Source organism: Salmo salar, chromosome 09 (assembly GCF_965601325.2).
Source record: "Salmo salar chromosome 09, fSalSal1, whole genome shotgun sequence".
NCBI lineage: Eukaryota > Metazoa > Chordata > Actinopteri > Salmoniformes > Salmonidae > Salmo > Salmo salar.
The window spans coordinates 5,307,561-5,335,062 of NC_138299.1; positions in this window are offsets into that span (position 1 = coordinate 5,307,561).

Consider the following 27,502-nt stretch of genomic DNA (forward strand, 5'->3'; position numbering starts at 1 on the left):
CGGCCGGCCGTCACAAGACGCGAGATTTCATCTGGAGAGAGAGGGGAGAAAGAGGTCAAAGCACAGGGTAGGGCAGTGTGAGCAGGACCAGCGGTGTCGTTTGACTTAGCAAACGAGGATCGGATATCGTCAACCTTCTTTTCAAAATGGTTGACGAAGTCATCCGCAGAGAGGGAGGAGGGGGGGGGACGGGGAGGAGGATTCAGGAGGGAGGAGAAGGTAGCAAAGAGCTTCCTAGGGTTAGAGGCAGATGCTTGGAATTTAGAGTGGTAGAAAGTGGCTTTAGCAGCAGAGACAGAAGAGGAGAATGTAGAGAGGAGTGAGTGAAAGGGTGCCAGGTCCGCAGGGAGGCGAGTTTTCCTCCATTTCCGCTCGGCTGCCCGGAGCCTTGTTCTGTGAGCTCGTAGTGAGTCGTCGAGCCACGGAGCAGGAGGGGAGGACCGAGCCGGCCTGGAGGATAGGGGACAGAGAAAATCAAAGGATGCAGAAAGGGAGGAGAGGAGGGTTGAGGAGGCAGAATCAGGAGATAGGTTGGAGAAGGTTTGAGCAGAGGGAAGAGATGATAGGATGGAAGAGGAGAGAGTAGCGGGAGAGAGAGAGCGAAGGTTGGGACGGCGCAATACCATCCGAGTAGGGGCAGAGTGAGAAGTGTTGGATGAGAGCAAGAGGGAAAAGGATACAAGGTAGTGGTCGGAGATTTGGAGGGGAGTTGCAATGAGATTAGTGGAAGAACAGCATCTAGTAAAGATGAGGTCAAGCGTATTGCCTGCCTTGTGAGTAGGGGGGGAAGGTGAGAGGGTGAGGTCAAAAGAGGAGAGGAGTGGAAAGAAGGAGGCAGAGAGGAATGAGTCAAAGGTAGACGTGGGGAGGTTAAAGTCACCCAGAACTGTGAGAGGTGAGCCATCCTCAGGAAAGGAACTTATCAAGGCGTCAAGCTCATTGATGAACTCTCCAAGGGAACCTGGAGGGCGATAAATGATAAGGATGTTAAGCTTGAAAGGGCTGGTAACTGTGACAGCATGGAATTCAAATGAGGAGATAGACAGATGGGTCAGGGGAGAAAGCGAGAATGTCCACTTGGGAGAGATGAGGATTCCAGTGCCACCACCCCGCTGGCTCGATGCTCTAGGGGTATGCGAGAACACGTGGGCAGACGAAGAGAGAGCAGTAGGAGTAGCAGTGTTATCTGTGGTAATCCATGTTTCCGTCAGCGCCAGGAAGTCTAGGGACTGGAGGGTAGCATAGGCTGAGATGAACTCAGCCTTGTTGGCTGCAGACCGGCAGTTCCAAAGGCTGCCGGAGACCTGGAACTCCACGTGGGTCGTGCGCGCTGGGACCACCAGGTTAGAGTGGCAACGGCCACGCGGTGTGAAGCGTTTGTATGGCCTGTGCAGAGAGGAGAGAACAGGGATAGACAGACACATAGTTGACAAGCTACAGAAGTGTTGTTTCTTGTATTATTGTCTCCTGTGTCTTTAGAGAACTGTTTCACTTTGATATCCTTTTTCTTCTGTCCTGATTTTCTCTTTCTTTTCTTCTGTTAACTAGATATTCTTTGTTGTTCTTCGTTAGCTAGCTAGCTTCTTCCAAAAGAGTCCCTAGCAACTGCTTAGCAACTGGTAAACAATTCAGCTTGCTAAGATAACTACAATTTTATGAAAAATAGTTATTTTCAAAAGCCTATCTTCTTTGTTTGTTGCTTGTTTGTAATAACTAGGTACAGACTAGTAATGAGTAATAAGAACAGTAAAATAGAGCACTGCAGGTAGGCCTACAACATGTAGGCAAAAGCGTCACCAGTAGACCATTGAGAAACCATTTATGGATAGGCTACTTGTGCATGGCCAGGATAAATCTTCTTCAGGCTAGGGTCTATTTTTCTCCACTTCCTGTCTGACTGATGTGCCCAAAGTAAACTGCATGTTACTCAGGCCCAGAAGCCAGGGTATGCATATACTTGGTACCATTGGATAGAAAACACTTTGAATTTTGTAGAACTGTTAAAATAATGTATGAGACTATAACACAATTAATATGGTAGGAGAAAAACCAACCAGAAAAAAAACATTTTGAGAGCCCATGCTCTTACAATGGAAAGTTATGGGTCATATGCAATTCCAGCTCCCAGATTGCAATTCCTATCGCTTCCACCAGATGTCAACAGTCTTTGCTCAAGGTTTCAGGCTTGTTTCTTCCCAAACGAGGAAGAATTTTGAGTTGGAAATCAGTCTGTGTGTGCGCGACGAAGAGGACACACAACTGCTAATTTTACTATCCTATTGAACATACTTCTTTCCATATGAAATATTATAGTTTAATTACATTTGAGGGTATCTGAGGATTGAGTAGAAACTTATTTTGACTTGTTTTAATAAAGTTTAGCGGTAGCTTTTTGGATTCCATTCTCTACATGTTGAACGAGTTGATTACTCAAATCGATGGCGCCAACTAAACAGTGTCACGTCCTGGCCAGTATAAGGGTTAATTGTTATTGTAGTTTGGTCAGGACGTGGCAGAGGGTTTATTTATTATTATTATTATTTATTATTTTTATTTATTTATTTATTTATTTATTTGTTTTATGTGGTCCGGGGTGGTGTTTTGGTAAAAGGGTGTTTGATTTAGTATTTCCGGGTTTTTTGGTTTATGGTCTATGTTTATGTATTTCTATGTGTAGTCTAGTAAGTGTGTTTCTATGTGGAGTTAATTGGGGTGGACTTCCAATTGAAGGCAGCTGTGTGGTGTTGCCTTTGATTGGAAGTCCTATATTAGTTGGGTGTGTTTGTCTGTGTGTTTGTGGTGAAATTGTTCTGTGTTTAGCCTTGTGCCTTGCCAGACTGTCAGTGGATCGTTCGTTCTCTTGTTTGTTGTTTTTGTGTTCGTTTTGATTTAATAAATGTTCAAAATGAACAAACACAGTCCTGCTGCATTCAATATAGTACGGTAGGTAAAAAAATAAAACTTCCGGACTTGTCTCCATGCTGCTTTGCTGGTTGTTGCTACTTGGCTACCTGCCAAACCTTTCTGTTTTTACTTTTAATAACCATTTAATCAAATTAACACATTTACCAGCGTCTAAGTTTTTTCCTCAACTTTTTAACCCCGGAAGCTTTATCTGGACATGGTTCTACAGACCTCCACCAGCCGAAAAAGCGAAGTAGTAGCATTAACACTAAGCCATTTAATTGCAGTTGCTGTACTCATAATATACAGGAGAACTACCGCTTATGGTGAGGATAGCTGTGTTGCAAACCCAACTTCAGATACAATCGTTAGGCAAGGGCAATTTAAGTGTAGGAAAGGATTAAACAGTGTCTGTGCCACCAGTAAGTAAAGTAAAGATAGTAGTCCCCCCTCCCCCCAAGGCTTCTGGAAACAAATGTTGTAGGTATGCTCAACCGGTGTCGCTCATTCAGCCGACAGAAACGTTCAACCGGTTCAGAGGTCGAGCCTTCTCAGGTCTCTCCTCCACCCGTTACAGTGAAGCCTCCCACCATTAGCACTGACAAATTGAAAACCCTAGTCTTTGGCGACTCCATTAAGTGCAATATTAGACTTAAAAATAATCATCCAATGATCATACACTGTTTACCAGGGGGTAGGGCTACCGACGTAAAGGCTAATCCGTACAGGGTGTTGGCTAAGGCTAAAACTGGTGATCGTAGAGCGTATAGCTATATCGTTATCCACGTCGGCACCAGCCATGTTAGGATTGTCGTGACTTTAATTTCATTAATCTGATGACTGTTATTTATCTTATCAACTATGTTTAATTGTTACCCCATTAAATTAATCATGTAACAATTAACTCATTAGGAATATGGGGCGGTTCTTTAAAAAGAGTTACCATCTCCCGAATTAAACTCTAAACTCTAAACAGTCAACTTATTAAATCATAACCTCTTATCATATCATCATTCTGAACAGTCGTAACCTCATGCATCTGCAAAAACCAGACTTACACAAATTGGTTTAATTATTTATTTACTAGCTAACTAAATAGTAACACAGGACAAAAATACACCCGTAATACATTAGAAAAAGGTCCCTAGCAGACTGACACAATATGGCGGGAGAGAGGGACAGCGAAATAATACTAAGGTACATTTAGAAACTACTCTCACAGTAATCATATACTTTACACACAAGCCGCCGACGGTTTGGAGTAAGAAATCATGAATGTGTAAATGTCTTGGTGCGTCGTGTCGTTCTGAACAGAACTGTAGAGTTGATTTTCCTTCCATTCGTTCCTGAAGATGCCTCTTTAACGATAGGCTAACCAGCCGTGTCAATGGTTCCCATTGGGGTGATGAGAGTAGCGTGCAATGGTGATTTGGGAAGAGTAGTAGAATAGTTCAGATTTCAGAGTTCAAACTTTGGACATGAGTTGCAGCTCGATGCCTTTCTGGTCTGATATGTTCATTCTTAACCCTTCATTACATTTTAGTCATTTAGCAGACGCTCTTATCCAGAGCGACTTACAGCAGTGAATGCATACATTTCATCCATTTTTTTTTTTGTACTGGCGCCCCGTGGGAATTGAACCCACGACCCTGGCGTTGCACACACCAGGCTGGTGTTGCAAATACCATGCTCTACCAACTGAGCCACAGGGAAGACCATTCATACTGCGATCATGTGACACTTAGATTGCACACAGGTGGACTTTATTTAACTAATTATGTGACTTTTGAAGGTAATTGGTTGCACCAGATCTTATTTAGGGGCTTCATATCACCACTTTTCCGTTTTTATTTTTTTCGAAATAAGTTATTATTTTAATTTCACTTCACCAATTTGGACTATTTTGTGTATGTCCATTACATGAAATCCAAATAAAAAATCAATTTAAATGACAGGTTGTAATGCAAAAAAATAGGAAAAACATCAAGGGGGTGAATACTTTTGCAAGGCATTGTAAGGAAGTGGATGGTGGCAAATGTTTTACTTTTAAACTAAAAAGCTAATCCATACTTTTGTCACTTCTAGATTAGACTACTCCAATGCTCTACTCTCCGGCTACGCAGATACAGCATTAAATAAACTTCAGTTAGTACTAAACACAGCTGCTAGAATCTTTGAATAGAACCAAAAATGTGATCATATTACTCCAGTGCTAGCCTGGCTTACTGTTAAGGCTAAGGCTGATTTCAAGGTTTTACTGCAAACCTACAAAGCATTGTGTGGACTTGCTCCTACCTAGCTCTCCGATTTTGGTAATGCCATACATACCTACATGTACGCTAAGACGCAGGCCTCCTTATTGTCCCTAGAATTTCTAAGCAAACAGCTGGAGGCAGGGCTTTCTCCTATAGAGCTCCAATTTTATGGTATGGTCTGCCTATCCATGTGAGAGACGAAGACTTGGTCTCAACCTTTAAGTCTTTACTGAAGACTAATTTACTGACCCATTACGGGGCTGAGTCACTGGCTTTAGAGTGCACTTCCATGCCGTTTCTCTGAGGGGTGCGTCACTTGAGTAGGTTGAGTCACTGACGTGAACTTCCTGTCCGGTTTTGCTCCCCCTCGGGCTCATGCGGTGGAAGAGACCTTCATATGGGCTATACTCAGCCTTGCCTCACGGTAGTAAGTTGGTCTGTTGAAATCTTTCTTGTGGTGTGGGGGCTGTGCTTTGGCAAAGTGGGTGGAGTTATATCCTGCCTGGTTGGACCTGTCCGGGGGTATCGTCAGATGGAGCTACAGTGCCCCCCCCCTTCTCAGCCTCCAGTATCTATGCTGCAATAGTCTATGTACCGGGGGGCTAGGGTCAGTCGGTTATATCTGGTGTCCTGTGTGAATTTAAGTATGTTCCCTCTAATTCTCTCTCTCTCTCTCTCTCCCTCCCTGAGGACCTGAGTCCTAGGACAATGCCTCAGGACTACCTGGCATGATGACTCCTGGCTGTCCCCAGTCCACCTGATTGTGCTGCTGCTCCCGTTTCAACTGTTCTGCCTGCGGCTATGGAACTTGTTCACCGAGCGCGCTACCTTGTCCCGGACCTGCTGTTTTCGACTCTCTCCACCGGAGCTGCTGTCTCGACCTCTGAATGCTCGGCTATGAAAAGCTAACTGACATTTACTCCTGAGGTACTGACCTATTGCACCCTCAACAACCACTGTGATTATTATTTGACACTGCTGGTGATCTATGAACTTTTGAACATCTTGAAGAACAATCTAACCTTAACGGCCAAATACTTTTTTACCAATGACCTGCTGCTGGCATTAAACAAAGCATGTGTGTCCATGTATGCTGATGATTCACCCATATACACATCAGCAACCACAGCTAATGAAGTCACTGAAACCCTTAACAAAGGCAGTCTGTTTTGGAATGGATGGCCAGTAATAAACTGTTCCTGAACATCTCTAAAATTAAGAGCATTGTATTTGGTACAAATTAATCACTAAATAGTAGACCTCAGCTGAATCTGGTAATGAATGGTGTGGCTGTTGAACAAGTTGAGGAGACTAAATTACTTGGCGTTACCTTAGATTGTAAACTGTCAAGGTCAAAACATATTGATTCAATGGATGTTAAGATGGGGAGAGGTGTGTCCGTAATAAAGAGATGCTCTGCTTTTTTGACACCACACTCCAAAAAGAATGTCCTGCAGGCTCTAGATTTGTCTTATCTTGATTATTGTCCAGTCGTGTGGTCGAATGCTGCAAGGAAAGACATAGTTAAGCTACAGTTGGCCCAGAACCGAGCAGCACATCTTGCTCTTCATTGTAATCAGAGATAAAATGGGGATGTCTGCTCAATGTTTTGCTGCTGCGAAACTTGAACTTTTAATAAAGCTTTGATTTATTTCAAAATAGTTTCACGAGCCAAACCCTTTATCGATAATCTTGACAACTTGGTGAATGTATTGGGCATGACTAAACAAATTGCCTTCATTGAGGCAGGTTGATGTTTATTGTAATGAGTCTTGTCCTGTGGATAGAAATGAGTGATTTTCCCCTTAGGTCAGCGGCAAAGACAAAATTGGCTATATTGTAAAAATAAATGTAAACAAAATGTAGCTTTTTGGTCTTAATTTAATTTTAGGGTTAGACATTATGGTTAGCAGTGTGGTTAAGGTTAGTGTTAGGTTAAACATTGTTAGATTTTCTGACTGTGGCTGTGCCAGCAAGTTACCACTCTGCAGAGCTGCCTCCAGAACGAGATTCATGAAGAAAAACGCTAACCTGCTTCATTGAGAGGACGAGAGGCTATGCTTGGTTTTTAATCAAATAAAACGAAATGGGAAAAAAACATTAGTTTGTTATGTTTATAAATACAATGTTTATGGGTACAAAAAGCACACCTCTATTGTTCTATGTGCATATGGGCACTGTGCATCAGGGCTGGATAAGCAGCCACTGCCTGTTCACCTCGCAATCATCCAGAAAGCAAGGTCAGTACAGATGCATCAAAGCTAGGACCAAGAGACTGAAAAACAGCTTCTATCTCAAGGCCATCAGACTGTTAAATAGCCATCACCAGCACAGAGAGGCTGCTGCCTACATACAGACTTGAAATCATTGGCCACTTTAATAATGTTTACATATTTTGCAATACTCATATTGTATGTACATACTGTATTCTATACTATCTATTGCAGCCTATGCCGCTCTGACATTGTTCATCGACAAATGTATATATTCTTATTCCATTCCTTTACTTAGATTTGTGTGCATTAGGTATTTGTTGTGAAATTGTTAGATATTACTTGTTAGATATTGCTGCACTATCGGAACTAGAAGCACAAGCATTTCGCTACACTCGCAATAACATCTGCTAAACACGTGTATGTGACCAATAAAATGTGATTTGATTTGACCTTCCATTGTCAAAATCCATGCCATAACCAACCACGTTACCACTAAGACCAGCTTTCGATTGGTCTTAAATATCCCCACCAGCGCATACTGAAATGGACACTTTAGCGCACGCTTTTAAGGACATACCTCAGATATTACCTCCTCTCCTACCTCAGCGTAAGCGAGCTCATTTAAGGCAGGTCAATTACCAATCCTGGTGCTATGGTTTGAAAATAGAAGATCACCGGCTTTAAAACCTCTTCACTATAGGGGGCAGTATTTTCACGGCCGGATGAAAAACATATCCAAATTAAACTGCCTCCTACTCAGACTCAGAAGGTAGGATATGCATATTATTAGTAGATTTGGATAGAAAACACTCTGACGTTTCTAAAACTGTTTGAATGATGTCTGTGAGTATGGCAGGCAAAAACCTGAGAAAAATCCAACCAGGAAGTTGGACCTCAATGGGTTGTAGTCATTTCAAATGAAGTTCTTTCTAAACTACAGTGTCTGTGACGTCATATTGCACTTCCTAAGGCTTCCACTAGATGTCAAGTCATTAGAACCTCGTTTGAGGCTTCTAGAATACAATTTGATTGAATAACACCCGGAAGAGTATGTGGTTGACCTGGGGTCATTACCTTACCTCGCGCGCGCTCACGAAGGATTAACCATTTTTCTTTTTCTTCTGTAATGAATCTGCTATTGTCCGGTTGGAATATTATCGCAATTCTACGATTATAACACCCTAAAGATTGATTGTGAACATGGTTTGACATGTTTCTACAAACGCTGAGGGAACTTTATAACTTTTCGTCAATGGTGGATAGATGCATTTTGAAATGGGGATCTGGACGCTCCATCAAAACGGATTTATTTCGACATAAATGATGGACTTTATCAAACAAATGAACATTTCTTGTGGAAGTGGGAGACCTTCCGAATGCATTCAGCCGGAGATCAGCAAAGGTAAGATAATATTTTTTAACATATTTCAGCGTTTTGTGGATGCCGTGGCTGGACGGCTAACTGAATAGCATGGTGCTCAGTACTCAGAATATTGAACAATGGGCTTTCTATGTAAGGTTATTCTGAAATCTGACACAGCGGGTGCATAAGAGTACTGTATCTATAATTCTTAAAATAATTGTTATGTATTTTGTCAACGTTTATGATGAGTATTTTTGTAAATTCACCGGTCATTTTGGGGTGAATACATTTTCTGAATGTCACGCGCCAATGTAAAATTTTTAATATAATTATGAACTTGATGGAACACAAAATGTATGTATTGTCTAACATAATGTCCTAGGAGTGTCATCTGATGAAGATCGTCAAAGGTTAGTGCATAATTTTAGCTGGTTTTGTGCTTTTGGGCGGCTAACCTTGCTTTGAAAATGGCTGTCCTTGCTAAGAAAATGGCTGTGTTGTTTTTTGCTGTGGTTGTATCCTAACATAATCTAATGTTTTGCTTTCGCTGTAAAGCCTTTTTGAAATCGGACAATGTGGTTAGATTAACGAGAGTCTTATCTTTTAAATGCTGTAAAATAGTTGATTGTTTGAGAAAATTGAATTGTGGTATTTTAGTTGGTTTTGTATTTCGCGCCATGCGATCCCATTGGCTGTTGGCTAGGGGTCCCGCTGGCGGAACGGGGATGCGAACGGGATTGCAAATGAGCGTGCATTTGACAATTGCGCTGGCTTAACGCCAGCCGACGATAGAGATAAAAAAGGATTAAAGCTTCCCATTGGTCAACAAACTTTCACTGCTCAAACTGTTCACAAGTGGCCACGAAATCAATGAGAGAACCTTTTTTAAATTCAAAGCAAGTCCCACTCCCATACCAGTAGAACATGATGTTGTTTAGCTGGAAACAGTGAGGAGGTACAGTATGTTTGCCCATGATGGGAACCAATAGGTTATACCTCGACTCGCATCATGTTAGGGGATCTGCTCTGTGTCTCGACAAATTAATTCCCATCACTGCCTCCGGCCGCCAATCGCATGTCCATCCATCCTAATAAGAAATGGATTATGCCTTAGTGAAGCAATTTCAGACAAATTAGGCGGAAAATGTATTATAATGTCATAAAACACACGCTGCAGGGGAGAAAAGTCTTTCCCCATTCATCCCAACATAGCCTGAGTTGATCAATAATAAGGACTGTGTTTATGATAATTATATTAATAATTCAATGAAATGAGTCGAGAGATTTGGTCGTTGGTCAAACCTGCAAAGCTAATTAAGTGTCAGAGCCTGAAATTTCCAATACAATAATCCACAAACCTTCAGTCTATTACAGACAAGATTAAATGGTTCACAGTTAACCCTGAGGTTTTCACTTCAACTAGAACTTCTAGATCGCTAAAGTGCACAAAGGGGCTTTTGCAAGCAAATCAGAATTGAAATGGTGTTGCACGTGCTGTTTTCCTGAACATGACGATACGCTCTCTCTCTCTGTGAAGGAAGTATTCAGTTATAATCCTCATTGAGACAGGATTTTTAGTAACTGTGAATTGTGTAGCAAATGACTTCTACAGATAACACCATCAACTAACAAAAAAATATGCTCATGTACTTCAGTTTGTATTGACTGCAATGTGGGTATAATAAAACTTGAACTTTCATCATAAATCTGTGATATTGTAGCAAATTTGCTGGTAGTTGGGAGCTGGGCACAAACACAGGTCCTAACATGCTATTGATTAAACCAAAGAGCCCTGACACATTGTTTGGGTCAATATGGAGCATTTACAGACATGGTCACTGGTTACTACATTTCCCCTCCCTTCAGAAGCTCGTTCTCATACTTCAACCTTCTATCTCAAGCCCCTTCTCATCACTTTGTGGGTGCCCATTTTATGTTTTGACCACTGCCTCACTGAATAATATACTGTTTTGGCATACAGGTATATTGCCTGGATTAAATTTCGCTGCTCTATCGATCTCTCCATCAGTCTGAACCAGCTATCCTAGAAGTCGTTTGAGCTGACGTCAAAATGGCGTGATTCATGATTCAGGTACACTGACTCTGGCCCAACCCATTGGTTTCTGGGACCAATCAGAATGGTTTGAATGTGTTTGCATTCAAGTCGTCGGGGGGAACCAAATCCGTACTCATCATCGACAGCGTTTGGCCAGAGCGATGTGGATGGGTAGCCAGGCAAACGGGTATACCCACAAACTGGTTGAGTCAATATTGTTTCCACGTCATTTCAACAACAAAACATGATCTTCTTCCTGGAAAACAGACTCGATTTGCAAAAAAATTGGGAAAATCACCCAACGTTTAACATAAATCCAACGACACCTGGTAAAAACATCTATTATTTTACTTGAAATTGAAATTAGCTAACAACTCAATCAAATGTAAATCAAAACTAGACGTTGAACTGATGTCTGTGCCCAGAGGGATACTTGAACTGTACATAATTAGACACAAGAAAGTGGGTACTGTACAATAATTTGTTAATAAAAGAAGCTGCATAAGGCAGGCATGATAAAATGTAACTTAATGTGACTGACTCAAATGTGACTGCGAATTCACCAAATATTAACTTAAGTACTGTACATTATTTTAGGGCCATCTTTGTCAGTTCTGTCTGGCCATTTCCTCATTCTTACATCTTCTCCTGCCATGACCTCTACTTCTCATCCTGTGTCTCCCTAACCTGCCTCCAGCACACCTGCCGCTCTCCCTCTCTCTCTCTGTGTGGGTGTATGTGATTGTGTGAATGGAGACAGGTGTGCTGGAGGCAGAGCAGATCCCCACCAGGTGCAACCTGTTCCATAATCAAGACCTCTACAAATACTCCACCCTGCCACTTCCATGCTGCCAGATTGTAGCCTCTGCTCAGTCAGTGTGCGGTTCAAGCCGGTTGTTCCTGCATAGATCGCATTATCCCGTTGAGCTTGTTTTCCCTTAGCCTGACACTGCTTTTCTGTCCGCTACAGTTCCATCCGCTCTGACTCTGGTCCCTGTCTCTAGTCCCTCGTCTTGTCAGTCCTGCTTCCCTGCCCTGGACCCCGTTCTACAGCTTCCTTGGATTCTGCTCCGAACCTGCTTACCCTGCCCCTACTCCCCTTGTCCCAGCCTCAGTTCCTGGTTCCCTACCACCAGCCCGAGCTTCCCCTGGCCTGCACCCCATCTCCCCCTGCTTTTCAATAAATACCTTAGTTACCTTGTCCTGGTCTCCTCGTCCGCTACACATAACACTCATGGCCTTACATGGAAGTAATGAGGTGTAGTACTAGGTATCTACTGTACTTCACTGAGTAAAATTGTTTTGCATTATTCACCAACAATCCTTCATCTCATTTGAGGGCATGGAGGGCATGAAGGTCAGCAGCATAATAAAACATTTTTTATTTAGTACTATGAAAAATTGTGTCAGACCCAGAGCTTGAACTTGAAACACAAAGAAGATTGAATGGTTTCCCTTTTTATGAAAAATGGCTGCCATTGGATCATGCCAGAAATGGAAACCTTCAATGCATTCAAAGTCTCTCCAACCCTTCAGTCCATGTTAATTGCCATGTAATTGACTAATAATAAAATATAAATTGTAAAAAATATTAGAATAATCTGTAGTGTGGTTGTACCCTTACAAAAATGTATTTGTTGCAACATCCTTTTAGAAAATTTGCTGCAAACTAAAGTAACCAGTCAGTATCTGGTGTGACCATCACTTGCCTTGTGCAGTGTGACACATCTCCTTCACATAGAGTTGATCAGGCTGTTGATTGTGGCCTGTGGAATGTTGTCCCACTCCTCTTCAATGACTGTGCAAAGTTTCTGGATATTGGTAGGAACTGGAACAAGCTGTCGTACACAGTGATCCAGAGCATCCCAAACATGCTCAATGGGTGACATGTCTGGTGAGTATGCAGGCCATGGAAGAACTGGGACATTATCCACTTCCAGGAATTGTTTAAAGATTCTTGTGGCATGGGGCCATGCATTATCATGCTGAGACATGAGGTGATGGCGATGGATGAATGGCACGACAATGGGACTCAGGATCTCATCACGGTATCTCTGCATTCAAATTGCTATTGATAAAATGCAATTATGTTCATTGTCCGTAGCTTATGCCTGCCCATACCATAACCCCACCACCACCACGGGGCACTCCGTTCACAACGTTGACATCAGCAAACCGCTCGCCTACACAACGCCATCTGCCCGGTACAGTTGAATTCATCGTGAAGACCACATTTCTCCAGTGTGCCAGTGGCAATTGGAGGTGAGCATTTGCCCACTGAAGTCTCGGTTACAACTTCGAACTGCAGTCAGGTCAAGACTCTGGTGAGGACAACGAGCACGCAGATGAGCTTCCCTGGGATGGTTTCTGACAGTTTGTGCAGAAATTCTTCGGTTGTGCAAACCCACAGTTTCATCAGCTGTCCAGGTGGCTGATCTCAGACAATCCCGCAGGTGAAGAAGCCAGATGTGGAGGTCCTGGGCTGGCATGGTTACACGTACTGCCAAATTCTCTAAAATGACGTTGGAGGAGACTTATGGTAGAGAAATTAACATACAATTCTGTGTGCAAAAGCTCTGGTGGACATTCCTGCAGTCAGCATGCCAATTGCATAGTCCTTCAATCTGTGGCATTGTGTTGTGTGACAAAACTATACATTTTACAGTGGTCTTTTATTCTCCCCAGCACAAGGTGCACCTGTGTAATGGTCATGCTGTTTATTCAGCTTTGTGATATGCCACACCTGAAATATATTGGCAAAGGAGAAATGCTCACTAACAGGGATGTAAACACATTTGTGCACAACATTTTAGAGAAATAAGCTTTTTGTGTGTATGGAAAATTTTCAGCTCATGATACTTTACAAATGTATATTCTTGTTCAATATATTTGAATCTGTGGCAACAATATCTATAGCCACTAGTGGCAAATGGTTTACCAGAAGCCATTTCTGGTGAACACGAGTTCCAAGACCAGTAACTGTTGATGAACAATCAGAGGGATTAAAAACATCTGTTGAAAAATGGAAACCAAGCTACCTACCAACCAAAGTCATCCTGTGAGCGTCTAATTAATGAAACTTCTTAATAAACTTTAACATTTTATTAGCTAAATGATGCCTAGCTAGCAATGTCATGTTTTATGGGATAGAGTTAAACAGATTTTGTTTATACCAGTTTAAATCTGACTGGCTAGCACTTAGCTACAGTTGAAGTCAGAAGTGTACATACACATAGGTTGAAGTCATTAAAACTCGTTTTTCAACCACTCCACAAATTTCTTGTTAACAAACTATAGTTTTGGCAAGTCGGTTAGGACATCTACTTGGTGCATGACACAAGTCATTTTTCCAACAATTGTTTACAGACTTATAATTCACTGTATCACAATTCCAATGGGTCAGAAGATACACTAAGTTGACTGTGCCTTTAAACAGCTTGGACAATTCCAGAAAATGATGGCATGGCTTTAGAAGCTTCTGATAGGCTAAATGACATAATTTGAGTCAATTGCAGGTGTACCTGTGGATGTATTTCAAGGCCTACCTTCAAACTCAGTGCCTCATTGCTTGACATCATGGGAAAATCAAAAGAAATTAGCCAAGACCTCAGAAAAAACATTGTAGACCTCCACAAGTCTGTTTCATCCTTGGGAGCAATTTCCAAATGCCTGAATGTACCATGTTGAGGGCGAGGAGCAGGATGATGTCATCATGGATGATGTTGGGAAACAGATTGTCCTCCACCTCGTTGACCTTCCGGCTCCTTTTCACCCAGCTGCCAAACTAACCCTGATTCAGATGACCATCCTACCCATGCTAGATTATGAAGACATCATTTATTGATCAGCAGGTAATGGTGCTCTCGAGCGGCTAGATGTTCTTTACCATTCGGCCATCAGATTTGCCTCCAATGCTCCTTATAGGGCACATCACTGCACACTATATATACACTCTTTTGTAAACGGGTCATCTCTGTATACCCGTTGCAAGACCCACTGGTTGATCCTTATTTATAAAACCCTTTTAGGCCTCACTCACTCCTATCTCAGATATCTACTGCAGCCCTCATCCTCCACATACAACACCCATTCTGCCAGTCACATTCTGTTAAAGGTCCCCAAAGCACACACATCCCTGGGTCGCTCGTCTTTTCTGTTCGCTGCAGCTAGCAACTGGAACGAGCTGCAACAAACACTCATACTGGACAGTTTTATCTCAGTCTCTTCATTCAAAGACTCAGTCATGGACACTCTTACTGACAGTTGTGGCTGCTTTGCGTGATGTATTGTTGTCTCTACCTCCTTGCCCTTTGTGCTGTTGTCTGTGCCCAATAATGTTTGTACCATGTTTTGTGCTGCTACCATGTTGTAGCAGCACATTCTCATCCTTGACCATGAGATGGTGGGATTATGGCGTTGGAGCTATGGGAGGCCGAAAGATGATCTTGTGAACAGGTGCACTAATGACAAAGAAGGGAATGTTTTCCTGATGAATGGACTGGTGAGTGATGTGTGTGATGGTTCTGTATCCTAGTGGCCGATTATCAAGGGCTTGGACTGGAAACGGTGAGGAGAGCGGGTATGAGGTGATGTTCAGAGAGGAGGCAAGGGTCTGGTCAGTAAAGTTCCCTACGGCACTGGAATCTACTAGCGCTGTAGAAACAGTAAATGAGGGACAGCCAGCTAGTGTGATTGCCACTTAAAAGGGTTTAGAAGAAAATGATGAAGATCAGATACTCACACCTGCCCCAGGAGGTGGAAGATCACGTGACTGTCCCTCTGCTCTCGTGGACACTGCTGAAGCTGGTGCCCCCTTGACCACAATAGAGACAGAGACCCACCTGTTTCGGTCTGTGTCGCTCAGCCGTGAGGATGTGTGACCCCTACCTCCATGGGTTCAGGCTCTGATAGAGTGTTCACTGAGGGAGGGAGAGAAGTGATGAGGATACCGACGCTCCTGAAGTAGGTTATCCAGGCGGATGGCTATCGCGATGAGTGCATCCAAGGAGAGGTTGTCGTCTCGACATGCCAGTTCCATCTGGACCTCCTCGCGCAGTCCTCTTCTGAATAGCGTACGAAGCGCCGGCTCATTCCATCCACTGGAGGCTGCTACTGTCCGGAAGTTGAGCACCTACTCGGCAGCGGTCTGATCATCCTGCCGTAGTTGGAATAGAGGATGTATTGAGAGGAGGCTGTATTGAGAGGAGGATGCATCAACACACCGGAAATATGTTTGTGGTACACTCCTTGACAATGCTTTTTTTGAGTGATATAATATGTGTATTGTCTTCAAGATTGCTAAGGTAAGCAAATGCTGGTATTATTCCCATACATGTCGCCCATACATTCATTCTTTGTAACAATTAGATCTTTCATTGCTTTAAACTAGTAGCTAGCTCATCTTCATCATGTGTTGTTCCTTCTCTCTTTCTAGAAGACTATAACAGAATTGATATGGCAGGCGAAAATCAGAAGGAAAAACCAACCGGAATTCTTTTTTTTTTCAGGTCCCAGGCTCTTATAATGGAAACCTATTGTTCCTATGTAATTCCGGCTCCCAGATTGCAATTCCTATGGATTCCACTAGATGTCAGACTTTATTCAAGGTTTCAGGGTTGTTTCTTGAAAAACGAGCAAGAATTTTGAGGTTTAGTGAAGAGAGCACCGGAACAATATCAGTCTTTCGACACACGGTGAAGGGGGAGCGCGCTTACTAATTTTACTTTCCTATTGAACATACTACTTTCCGTATGAAATATTATAGTTTATTTACATTTTAGGGTACCTGAGGATTAAATTGAAATGTCGTTTGACTTGTTTGGACGAAGTTTACCGGTAGCTTTTTGGACTCCTTTGTCTGCATGTTGAATGAGTCGATTACTGAAATCGATGGCGCCAACTAAACTGACTTTTTGGGATATAAAGAAGGATTTTATCTAACAAAATGACCATTCATTTTGTAGCGGGGACCCTTGGGATTGCAAACAAGGGAAGATCTTCAAAAGTAAGTGATTTATTTAATTGCTATTTGTGATTTTGTGAAGCCTGTGCTGGTTGAAAAATATTTTGATATGGGGCGCAGTCCTCAGACAATTGCATGGTATGCTTTCGCTGTAAAGCCTATTGTAAATCGGACAACGCTGTTAGATTAACAATTTAAGCTTTTAAACGATATAAGATACTTGTATGTTCACGAATGTTTTGTATTACGATTATTTATTTGAATTGCGTGCCCTCCAATTTCACTGGATGCTGTCGACAGATGTCCCGCTAGCGGGACGCCTATCCCTAATTAACATTAATGTCCCTAGCTTATTGAAGTGTTGTCGTGGAATACAGCTAAATATTTAAAAAAAATTGTTGACGTTTTGCTAGGTAACTAGCAAGCTAGCTATGTCAGTATCTGTAATGGTAGCTAGCTTTAGCTAGCTAAGTCTGACACTTCTTCTGGACGGTTTCAAACACTGTTTCACTTGTTAGGTAATGTTAGCATAGCTAGATTTTACTTATTCTCCAGCTGGGTTAATTTAACCTCTTACATCTAGACGTTCCGCTAGCGGAACACCTGCTCCAATATCCAATGATTATGGTCGTGGCGCGAATTACAAATTCCTCAAAAATACAAAAACTTCAATTTTTCAAACATATGACTATTTCACAGCATTTTAAAGATAAGACTCTCCTTTATCTAACCACACTGTCCGATTTCAAAAAGGCTTTACAACGAAAGCAAAACATTAGATTATGTCAGCAGAGTACCAAGCCAGAAATAATCAGACACCCATTTTTCAAGCTAGCATATAATGTCACAAAAACCCAGAAGACAGCTAAATGCAGCACTAACCTTTGATCTTCATCAGATGACAACCCTAGGACATTATGTTATACAATACATGCATGTTTTGTTCAATCAAGTTCATATTTATATCAAAAACCAGCTTTTTACATTAGCATGTGACTAGCATGTGACTAGCATTCCCACCGAACACTGCCGGTGAATTTACTAAATTACTCACGATAAACGTTCACAAAAAGCATAACAATTATTTTAAGAATTATAGATACAGAACTCCTCTATGCACTCGATATGTCCGATTTTAAAATAGCTTTTTGGTGAAAGCACATTTTGCAATATTCTAAGTACATTCTAAGTACATTCTAAGTAGCTATTTAGACACCCGGCAAGTTTAGCACTCACCAATATCAGGTTTACTATTATAAAAGTTTGATTACCTTTTGTTGTCTTCATCAGAATGCACTCCCAGGACTGCTACTTCAATAACAAATGTTGGTTTGGTCCGAAATAATCCATCGTTATATCCGAATAGCGGCGTTTTGTTCGTGCATCCCAGACACTATCTGAAATGGATATTTCAGGGTCGCGCGCATGGCGCAATTCGTGACAAAAAAAATCTAAATATTCCATTACCGTACTTCGAAGCATGTCAAACGCTGTTTAAAATCAATTTTTATGCCATTTCTCTCGTAAAAAAGACATAATATTCCGACCGGGAAACCCTGTTTTCGTTCAAAGACTCAAAGTTGAAAATGGCCTCTTCACGTGCACGCGCGCACCCGTCTCATTGTTCTCAGATCGACCACTTACCAAATGCGCTACTGTTTTTCAGCCATGGGCTGCAAAGTCATCATTCAACGTTCTGGCGCCCTCTGAGAGCCTATGGGAGCCGTAGGAAGTGTCACGTTACAGCAGAGATCCTCAGTTTTCAATAAAGAGAGTGTAGAAGGCCAAGAAATGGTCAGAGAGGGCACTTCCTGTACAGAATCTTCTCAGGTTTTTGCCTGCCATATGAGTTCTGTTATACTCACAGACACCATTCAAACAGTTTTAGAAACTTTATGGTGTTTTCTATCCAAATCAAACAATTATATGCATATTCTAGTTTCTGGGCAGTAGTAATAACCAGATTAAATCGGGTACGTTTTTTATCTGGATGTGTAAATACTGCCCCCTACCCTAGAGAGGTTAAAGAAGAACATAAAAACCTAAGAAAAATTATAAACAAGAGGACATCCTCGGGACACACACATGAATACATAGGACTGTGGACACACCAATAGACACATAAAGCTTAAACAGTAGCCGGGTCTTGCCAGGTACATGTTGAAAGATTTTTTTGTGTATTTTGAAAATTGATTATTAAAAATAAATTTATAATAAATTGAATACTTTGTGACACAATAATGTCAAATGTGAGAGGGCAGTCCAGATGACTGAGCAGCTGAGGAACAACATGGCTGGCACATTTTTTTATTTATTTAACTAGGCAGTCAGTTAAGAACAAATTCTTATTTACAATAACAGCCTAGGAACAGTGCCTTGTTCAGGGGAAGAACAGATTTTTACCTTGTCAGCTCAGGGATTCGAACTAGCAACCTTTCAGTTACTGGCCTAATGCTCTAACCACTAGGCTACCTGCCACCCCTGCTGCCACATGAAGGAGACCACGATCCAGAGGGCTCAGTGGACCAGACAGAATGGGGCCGTGATAGTCAGAGTATTCACGTCTGTTGGATACTCCAGGCATGATGGGTTACATTTTTTTAATGTTTTTGATTCTGTTTGTTCTGTTTGTTGTTAACTAGCCTAGCTGATGCACCCCACGTGACTCACAGCACAGGGAGAGCTGTGAGCACACTGGTCTGAAAAGGAGGCTGAGTGCAATATTCACTCATAAATTGTGCAACGGGGTTTGATTGGTTCTCAAAATAAAATTGTCCTCGGGTTGAGACCTCTCATTGTTTGGATTTGGAAATTGAATTGTTGCAATAGAGGGGGGCGGCACTTGTGAGAAGTGTGGCTGCGAGTGTAGGTGTTTGAGTGAGAAAGACAGAGGAGAGCCAACCAGTAAAAGCACAGCCCACTTCATTATCGACGCATTGTGCTGACAACATCAAAGAGCCTTTCCAGACTGAGGTCAGGAGGACTTCGAGAGTTAGGTGTTATCCAGACTAATAATTAACTGCAACCCGAAAAGTAATTGCTTGTCTACTTTACAACAGAGTGCTCAGGACTTCTCCATTTTAAACTCACTGAGAGTTCATGGTCTTCAAGGACAAAAGATTTGCTTCGCCAGCCGAGAGAAACAGGCCCAAGATCTTCTCTTTGAAGTGCAGGTATAGTTTGAAATGACCCTGCTGGTGGTGCCTCAGATATTCATAAATGTTTTGCCTGAAACAAATAAGTTATTCACTAAACATTCTATTCTCCAGATCCACAAGGTAATATTGCTTTAAGACTTCTGCCAGTGGTCCTCCCAACACCAGCCTACAAGATTGGTGGGAAGACATTCTGACGCAGCTTCAAAGAGACCAGAAAATCCTTAATTGACTTAAATAGTGCATAGGCATGGGCAGATTGATGGGGAAATTAGATGATAGCATTTGTGAAACCATGAACGAAAGGAACAGCATTCCAAAATCTGTTATGCATAACTGCACACTCCAAAACATTGTTGTGTAAATTAACCTATCAGTTTCAGACCCAAATGAATGGAAGATGTAGGCATCAAACAGGGATTGGGTATTTTATATTAATCTAAATAGCTATATTGTATACAAAATAAATTGTGTGTGATTGTATTGGGAATGGGGGCTACCTAGTCAATTGTACAACTGAATGCATTCATCTGAAATGTGTCTTCCACATTTTACCCAACCCCTCTGAATCAGAGAGGTGTAGAGGGCTGAATTACTCAATATCCCACATCTTCGGCACCCGAGGAATAGTGAGTTAACTGCCTTGCTCAGGGGCAGAACGACATATTTTTCCTTGTCAGCTCCTACTTGCCAGGCTACCTGCCTCCATGCTTTGCACAATCCTCATAATCTAAAATGTAATGATTTCTATCTAACAGGTTGGAACCAACATGGTTGAGTACCTGCGCCAGGTGGAGGCGACCAGACCCTACCCATTTGTGTTGGCTCTTGGGGACTGCTCACAGGTGTTTACAGTCATTAGTGGACCGGCATTAGAGCAAGGTACACTGCTTGAGGCACTGGATGTGTGCTTCAAGTCCTATTATGTGTTTGATATCAACTTTCTCACTTTGCCCCAACATGGGAATTCCTACAGACCACAGTGTATCACCTGCCAGGAACATAATCCCTTGCAGTAATACTGTTGCGAGCATGTCTTTTTTCCACTGAACAATAGTGGATAAGTATTTACTCTTGTATGTAGTGTGAGAAGTGACAGGAGGAAGCACGTGTTTGTGTTCTTGTGAATTAATAGATCAATGGATGAATGAGCCATGAGTGTCTCTGATTCAGAGGGGTTGGGTTGAATGCATTCAGGTATTACCTTTCCCCTTCATATTCCAATGCTAATATGCTCTTAAGGCATTATTTTTAGCTCTTAAATTTACTTTGTTTGTTTTAATGCATTTTTGCTTGTTTTTTGCCTACTGTACGGTATGTGCTTGTTTGCCTTTAGTTCAACTACTGTTACACATATCTTTATATATTTCTATAATTAATATGTATTTTTGTTCAAGCTGGGCTGAAGCACATTCTGGTATGCTTTCACTCTATCACAACAATTTATTTCAAATACAAATGTAACTTTTCAGGGATTGTGAAAAGGGCTATACAGTTATGACTTAAGTAATGACAGTTATTTGTCCATGTCCTCACTGGTGATTTTAGCATGTAAATCTTGGTGGGGGAAAAAGAAAGTGTAATGCATGCCAGCAAAGCCACTACACAACATAACACTAAACAGTACATGAATTGCATTTTGGCCCATTCCTCCTGACAGAGTTGGTGTAACTAAGTCAGGTTTGTAGGCTTCCTCGCTCAAACACGCTTTTTCAGTTCTGCCCACAAATTCTGTATGGTATTGAGGTCAGGGCTTTGTGATGGCCACTCCAATACCTTGACTTTGTTCTCCTTAAGCCATTTTACCACAACTTTGGAAGAATGCTTGGGGTCATTGTCAATTTGGAAGACCCATTTGCAACCGAGCTTTAACTTCCTGACTGATGTCTTGAGATGTTGCTTCAATATATCCACATACTTTTCCATCCTCATGATGCCATCTATTTTGTGAAGTGCACCAGTCCCTCCTGCAGAAAAGCACCCCCACATGATGCTGCCACCCCCATGCTTCATCGTTGGGATGGTGTTCTTTGGCTTGCAAGCGTCCCCCTTTTTCCTCCAAACATAATGATGGTCATTATGGCCAAACAGTTCTATTTTTGTTTCATCAGACCAGAGGACATTTCTACGAAATGTACGATCTTTGTCCCCATGTGCAGTTGCAAACCGTAGTCTGGCTTTTTTATGGCGGTTTTGGAGCAGTGGCTTCTTCCTTGCCGAGCGGCCTTTCAGGTTATGTCGATATAGGACTCGTTTTACTGTGGATATAGACACTTTTGTACCTGTTTCCTCCAGCATCTTCACAAGGTCCTTTGCTGTTGTTCTGGGATTGATTTGCACTTTTTGCACCAAAGTATGTTCATCTCTAGGAGACAGAACACATCTCCTTCCTGAGCGGTATGACGGCTGTGTGGTCCCATGGTGTTTATACTGCACTATTGTTTGTATAGATGAATGTGGTACCTTCAGGCGTTTGGAAATTGCTCCCAAGGATGAACCAGACTTGTGGAGGTCTACAATTTTTTTTCTGAAGACTTGGCTGATTTCTTTTGAGTTTCCCATGATGTCAAGCAAAGAGGCACCGAGTTTGAAGGTAGGCCTTGAAACACATCCACAGGTACACCTCCAATTGACTCAAATTGATCCTTCTATAGCCATGACATCATTTTCTGGAATTTTCCAAGCTATTTAAAGGCACAGTGAACTTAGTGTATTTAAACTTCTGACCCACTGGAATTGTGATACAGTGAATTATAAGTCTAATAATCTGTCTGTAAACAATTGTTGGAAAAATTACTTGTGTCATGCACAAAGTAGATGTCGTAACCAACTTGCCAAAACTAAAGTTTGTTAACAAGAAATTTGTGGAGTGGTTGAAATACGAGTTAATGACTCCAACCTAAGTGTATGTAAACTTCCAACTTCAACTGTAACTATTTGTTTAGCACTTTTGAAATGTACAGCGACAAAATTAAGAACATGGGCCGTTCTTACAGTGCTCTCGCTGTACACCAAGTCAGAACCGTAGGATAAATAAAGGTTGCATATAAGCAGACAATGAAAGCTCTTACAATATTCGATAATTACATTTCTCTAAAACAGGTTATAGGTTACAGTCAGAACAGTAGGCAAAATTAAGAGGGGTAAATAGACCAAATGATTAGGGTGAGGCACATGGGCTACATCTTACTACACAACATACACTTAGTATTACTTTCTTCGCTGCAGTATACATTTCTCCATGGCATATTACATAATTTATGAAGCAGCATACAATACAATTTTGCACTTACATTGTTGTGTCCGGCTCACTTAAACAGGAAGGTGGCGCGGTGGTCCTCCGAGTTAAGTTGTTTTGATCTCGGCACAAATCATGCTTCATTGACAGCATGGCTAATGTTGAATGTTTATAATTTTAAACTCTCAAAAGAGCCCCTTAATCCCAGATTTGAGACCACACAGACACCGTCACTGATTCCTACCAAACCACTTGTTGAATTTGCGATTTCCAACTTCGTGTGTAATGTTTATGTCCAATGGCCAATGAGCACTTATTATTTTTACATTGTTTGCAAACTGATATGTGACACATTAATGCCAACATAACATGCAAAACATGTTTTTTCTAAAAATGTGGGGCTCAAAACCCTGAATGACGGGTCGCCACTGATGTTCTTAGTAGAGTGACTGTTCTGTAGGAGTCATTTTGGCCTGTTTATGTGTTGTGTATATGTTGTCTGTCAAGGGTTATTTTTACATGTTTTGTACACAACAACTATATGTTGGTCATGGGTCACTGGTCACCAAGAAGAGTTGGCACAGATGAGAGGAGAGCGCATAGTTATTACAGTAACACAGATACAGCTTATAGAATGCATCTCTCTGCACCTTTTTGTATTGGAATATGTGTATTGGAGCTATTTATCCGTTTTCAGGTAAGACCCAAGTGCAGACTGTGTTGAAGTAACAATGTTTATTGCAACAACAGGGACAGGCAGAGTTACGGCAAAGATACAGGATGGCAGGCAGGCTCAGGACAGGCAAGGGTCAAAACCAGGATGATGAGAAAAAGAGAGACTGGGTCAAAACCGGAGCTGAGAAACAGCTGGTTGACTTGAACAAACAAGACGAACTGGCACAGACAGACAGAAAACACATGTATAAATACCCAGGGGATAAGTGGGTAAGATGGGCGACACCTGGAGGGGGGTGGAGACAAACACAAGGACAGGTGAAACAGATCAGGGCGTGAAACTATTTGTATTTATACGTGCAATAAATGGGAACTGGGGGAGATCTATGCGCACCAAGTAATTTGTCAAATATTGTAAAATATTTTAAATTGTCGCAGTTACATGGCTACTGTTTATTAGAGGGGAATCCCAGCTTTCCAACGGTGCAGATTTATTTAGGCTTTACAGTGCCGGTGGAAAGACAACACTGAAATGAATGCTTCGTTAGCTATGGTTAACTAGCGAGGCGTTTTATGTTTTGAGTTAGTGATCTAGTTATTCTGTCTGTAATTATTTTATACCTGCTGCTGAAATGTCGCGCTCTCTCTCCTCGGGTAACGGCCCACTCGCACTGTCACACATGCAGCACCACAGACATTCACTTTAGGATCATTCCGAAAATGGTTGATATGTCGTTTTTTTTATTGATTGATCATATTTAAGTGTGCTTTCATGAATTACATTAACAACAATTATGAAACAAATTTCCATGACCTTACAAACCCTCATTTGATAACTTGGAACAGCACATCATGCCATTCAGGCTGGCATATTTTCAAACTGTGCAATTTCGAACAGCCTACTAACATTCACAGATTCACGGACTAGCTGCCAATACACTTGAACACATCGGAATCAGGAAATTAATGCCCACTCGCCATTGCTATGCAATGAAGATCCCACCTTCATTCTGCCTCGATCAACCTTTTTTGCCTCGGTGTGTGAATCTGGACCAGCAATAGGCTATTTTGTTTTTATAGAGGAGCCGATACGCAATTCCCCAAAAAATGTGAAGTGCAGTACTGCGTTCCAGACAGCTCCCGCCCAAATCAAGTATTGCTAACAATACACGCAAATCCCAAATAATATAATAAATATCAGAACTTGCAATGTCAGAGTCTGGAATATAAATATCAATTTAGAAAACTGGTTGTTTGGATCCTGATTGGACGAGCAGCATTCATTTTATATTACATTTTAGTAATTTAGCAGACGCTCTTATCCAGAGCGACTTGCATTCACTACTGTATACATTTCATACCTTTATTTATTTAAAAAAAATATATAATTGTACTGGCCCCCCATGGGAATCGAACCCACAACCCTGGTGTTGCACACACCATGCTGGCGTTGCACACACCATGCTCTACCAACTGAGCCACAGACACATCTATGACATACAGTACCAGTCATTCTCTCAACCAGCTTCCTGGAAATCATTTCAATTAACAGGTGTGCCTTGTTAAAACTTAATTTGTGGAATTTCTTTCCTTCTTAATGCGTTTGAGCAAATCAGTTGTGTTGGGGTAAGGTAGGGGTGGTATACAGAAGATAGCCCAATTTGGTATAAGGCCATGTCCATATTATGGCAAGAACAGCTCAAATAAGCAAAGAGAAACAACAGTCCATCATTAGTTTAAGACATGCAGGTCAGTCAATCCAGAACATTTCTAGAACTTTCAAAGTTTCTTCAAGTACAATCGCAAAACCATCAAGCGCTATGATGAAACTGGCTCTCATGAGGACCGACACAGGAAAGGAAGACCCAGAGTTACCTCAGCTTGGGTCAAGAAACACAAGTAATGGACATTAGACCGTTAGAAATCTGTCTTTGGTTCGTCATATCTTTGTAAGACACAGAGTAGGTGAACGGATGATCTCTGCATATGTGGTTCCCAGCGTGAAGCATGGAGGAGGTGTGATGGTGCTTTGCTGGTGACACTGTCTGATTTATTTAGAATTCAAGGCACACTTAACCAGCAAGGCTACCACAGCATTCTGCAGCGATACGCCATCCCATCTGGTTTTCGATTTGTGGGACTATCATTTGTTTTTCAACAGGACAGTGACCCATCATACCTCCGGGCTGTGTAAGGGCTATTTGACCAAAAAGGAGAGTGATGGAATGCTGCATCAGATGACCTGGCCTCCACAATCACCAATTGAGATGGTTGGATCGCAGAGTGAAGGAAAAGCTGCCAACAAGTGCTCAGCATATGTAGGAATTCCTTCAAAACTGTTGGAAAAGCATTCCAGATGAAGCTGGTTGAGAGAATGTCAAGAGTGTGCAAAACTGTCTTCAAGGCAAAGGGTGGCTACTCAAATATAAAATATTTTGATTTGTTTAACACTTTTTTGGTTACTAAATGATTCCAGATGTTTTATTTAATAGTTTTGATGTCTTCACTATTATTCTACAATGTAGAAAATAGTAAGAAATAAAGAACAAGCTTTGAGTAAGTGTGTCCAAACTTTTGACTGGTACTGTATATGTATGCGGATGACATCACCACTATACATGTCAGCTACTACAGCAAGTGAAATCACTGCAACACTTAACAAAGACCTGCTGTCAGTTTCAGAATGCGTGGCAAGAAATAAGTTATCCCAAATATTTGTCACGGTTGTCGTAGGGATTAGACCAAGGTGCAGCGGGTTGCGTGCTCATCATTATTTTATTTATATGTGAACACGAAAAAAAAAACGAAGAAAAAAAAACGACAGTACGACAGTTTCGCATGCTATCCAAAACAGCAATGCAAAAAACAATCTCCCACAAAGGGACAGGTAGAAAACAGGCTCCCTAAGTATGGCTCTCAATCAGAAACAACAATGTACAGCTGTTCCTGATTGAGAGCCACACCAGGCCAACAAAGAAATACACAACATAGAAACCCTAGAGTACAAAACAAGAACATAAACCAAAAACCCCGGAACACATAAATCCAACACCCCTCTACATACACACACACCCTGAACCATATAAAACAAATACCCCTCTACCTAAATACATAGCCCAAACCACATGAAACAAACACCCCCTGCCACGTCCTGACCAAACTATAATAACAAATAACCCCTATACTGGTCAGGACGTGACAATATTACAAAAACTAGAAGCATTGTATTTGCGACAAGCCATTCACTAAACCCTAAACCTCAACTAAATCTTGTAATGAATAATGTGGAAATTGAGCAAGTTGAGGAGACTAAACTGTTTGGAGTAACCCTGGATTGTAAACTATAATGGCCTAAACATATTGATGCAACAGTAGTCTGTCAATAATAAAGCGCTGCTCTGCCTTTAACAACATTATCAACAAAATAGGTCCCAACGGCCCTAGTTTGTTTTATACATGGACTAACTGCTCAGTCATGTGGTCAGGTGCCACAAAGAGGGACTTGGGAAAATTGCAACTGGCCCAGAACAGGGCATCACGGCTGGCCCTTAAATGTACATGGAAAGCTAATATTAATACTATGCATGTCAATCTCTCATGGCTCAAAGTAGAGGAGAGATTGACTTCATCACTACTTGTTCTTGTGAGAAGTACTGACATGTTGAATACTGTCTGTCT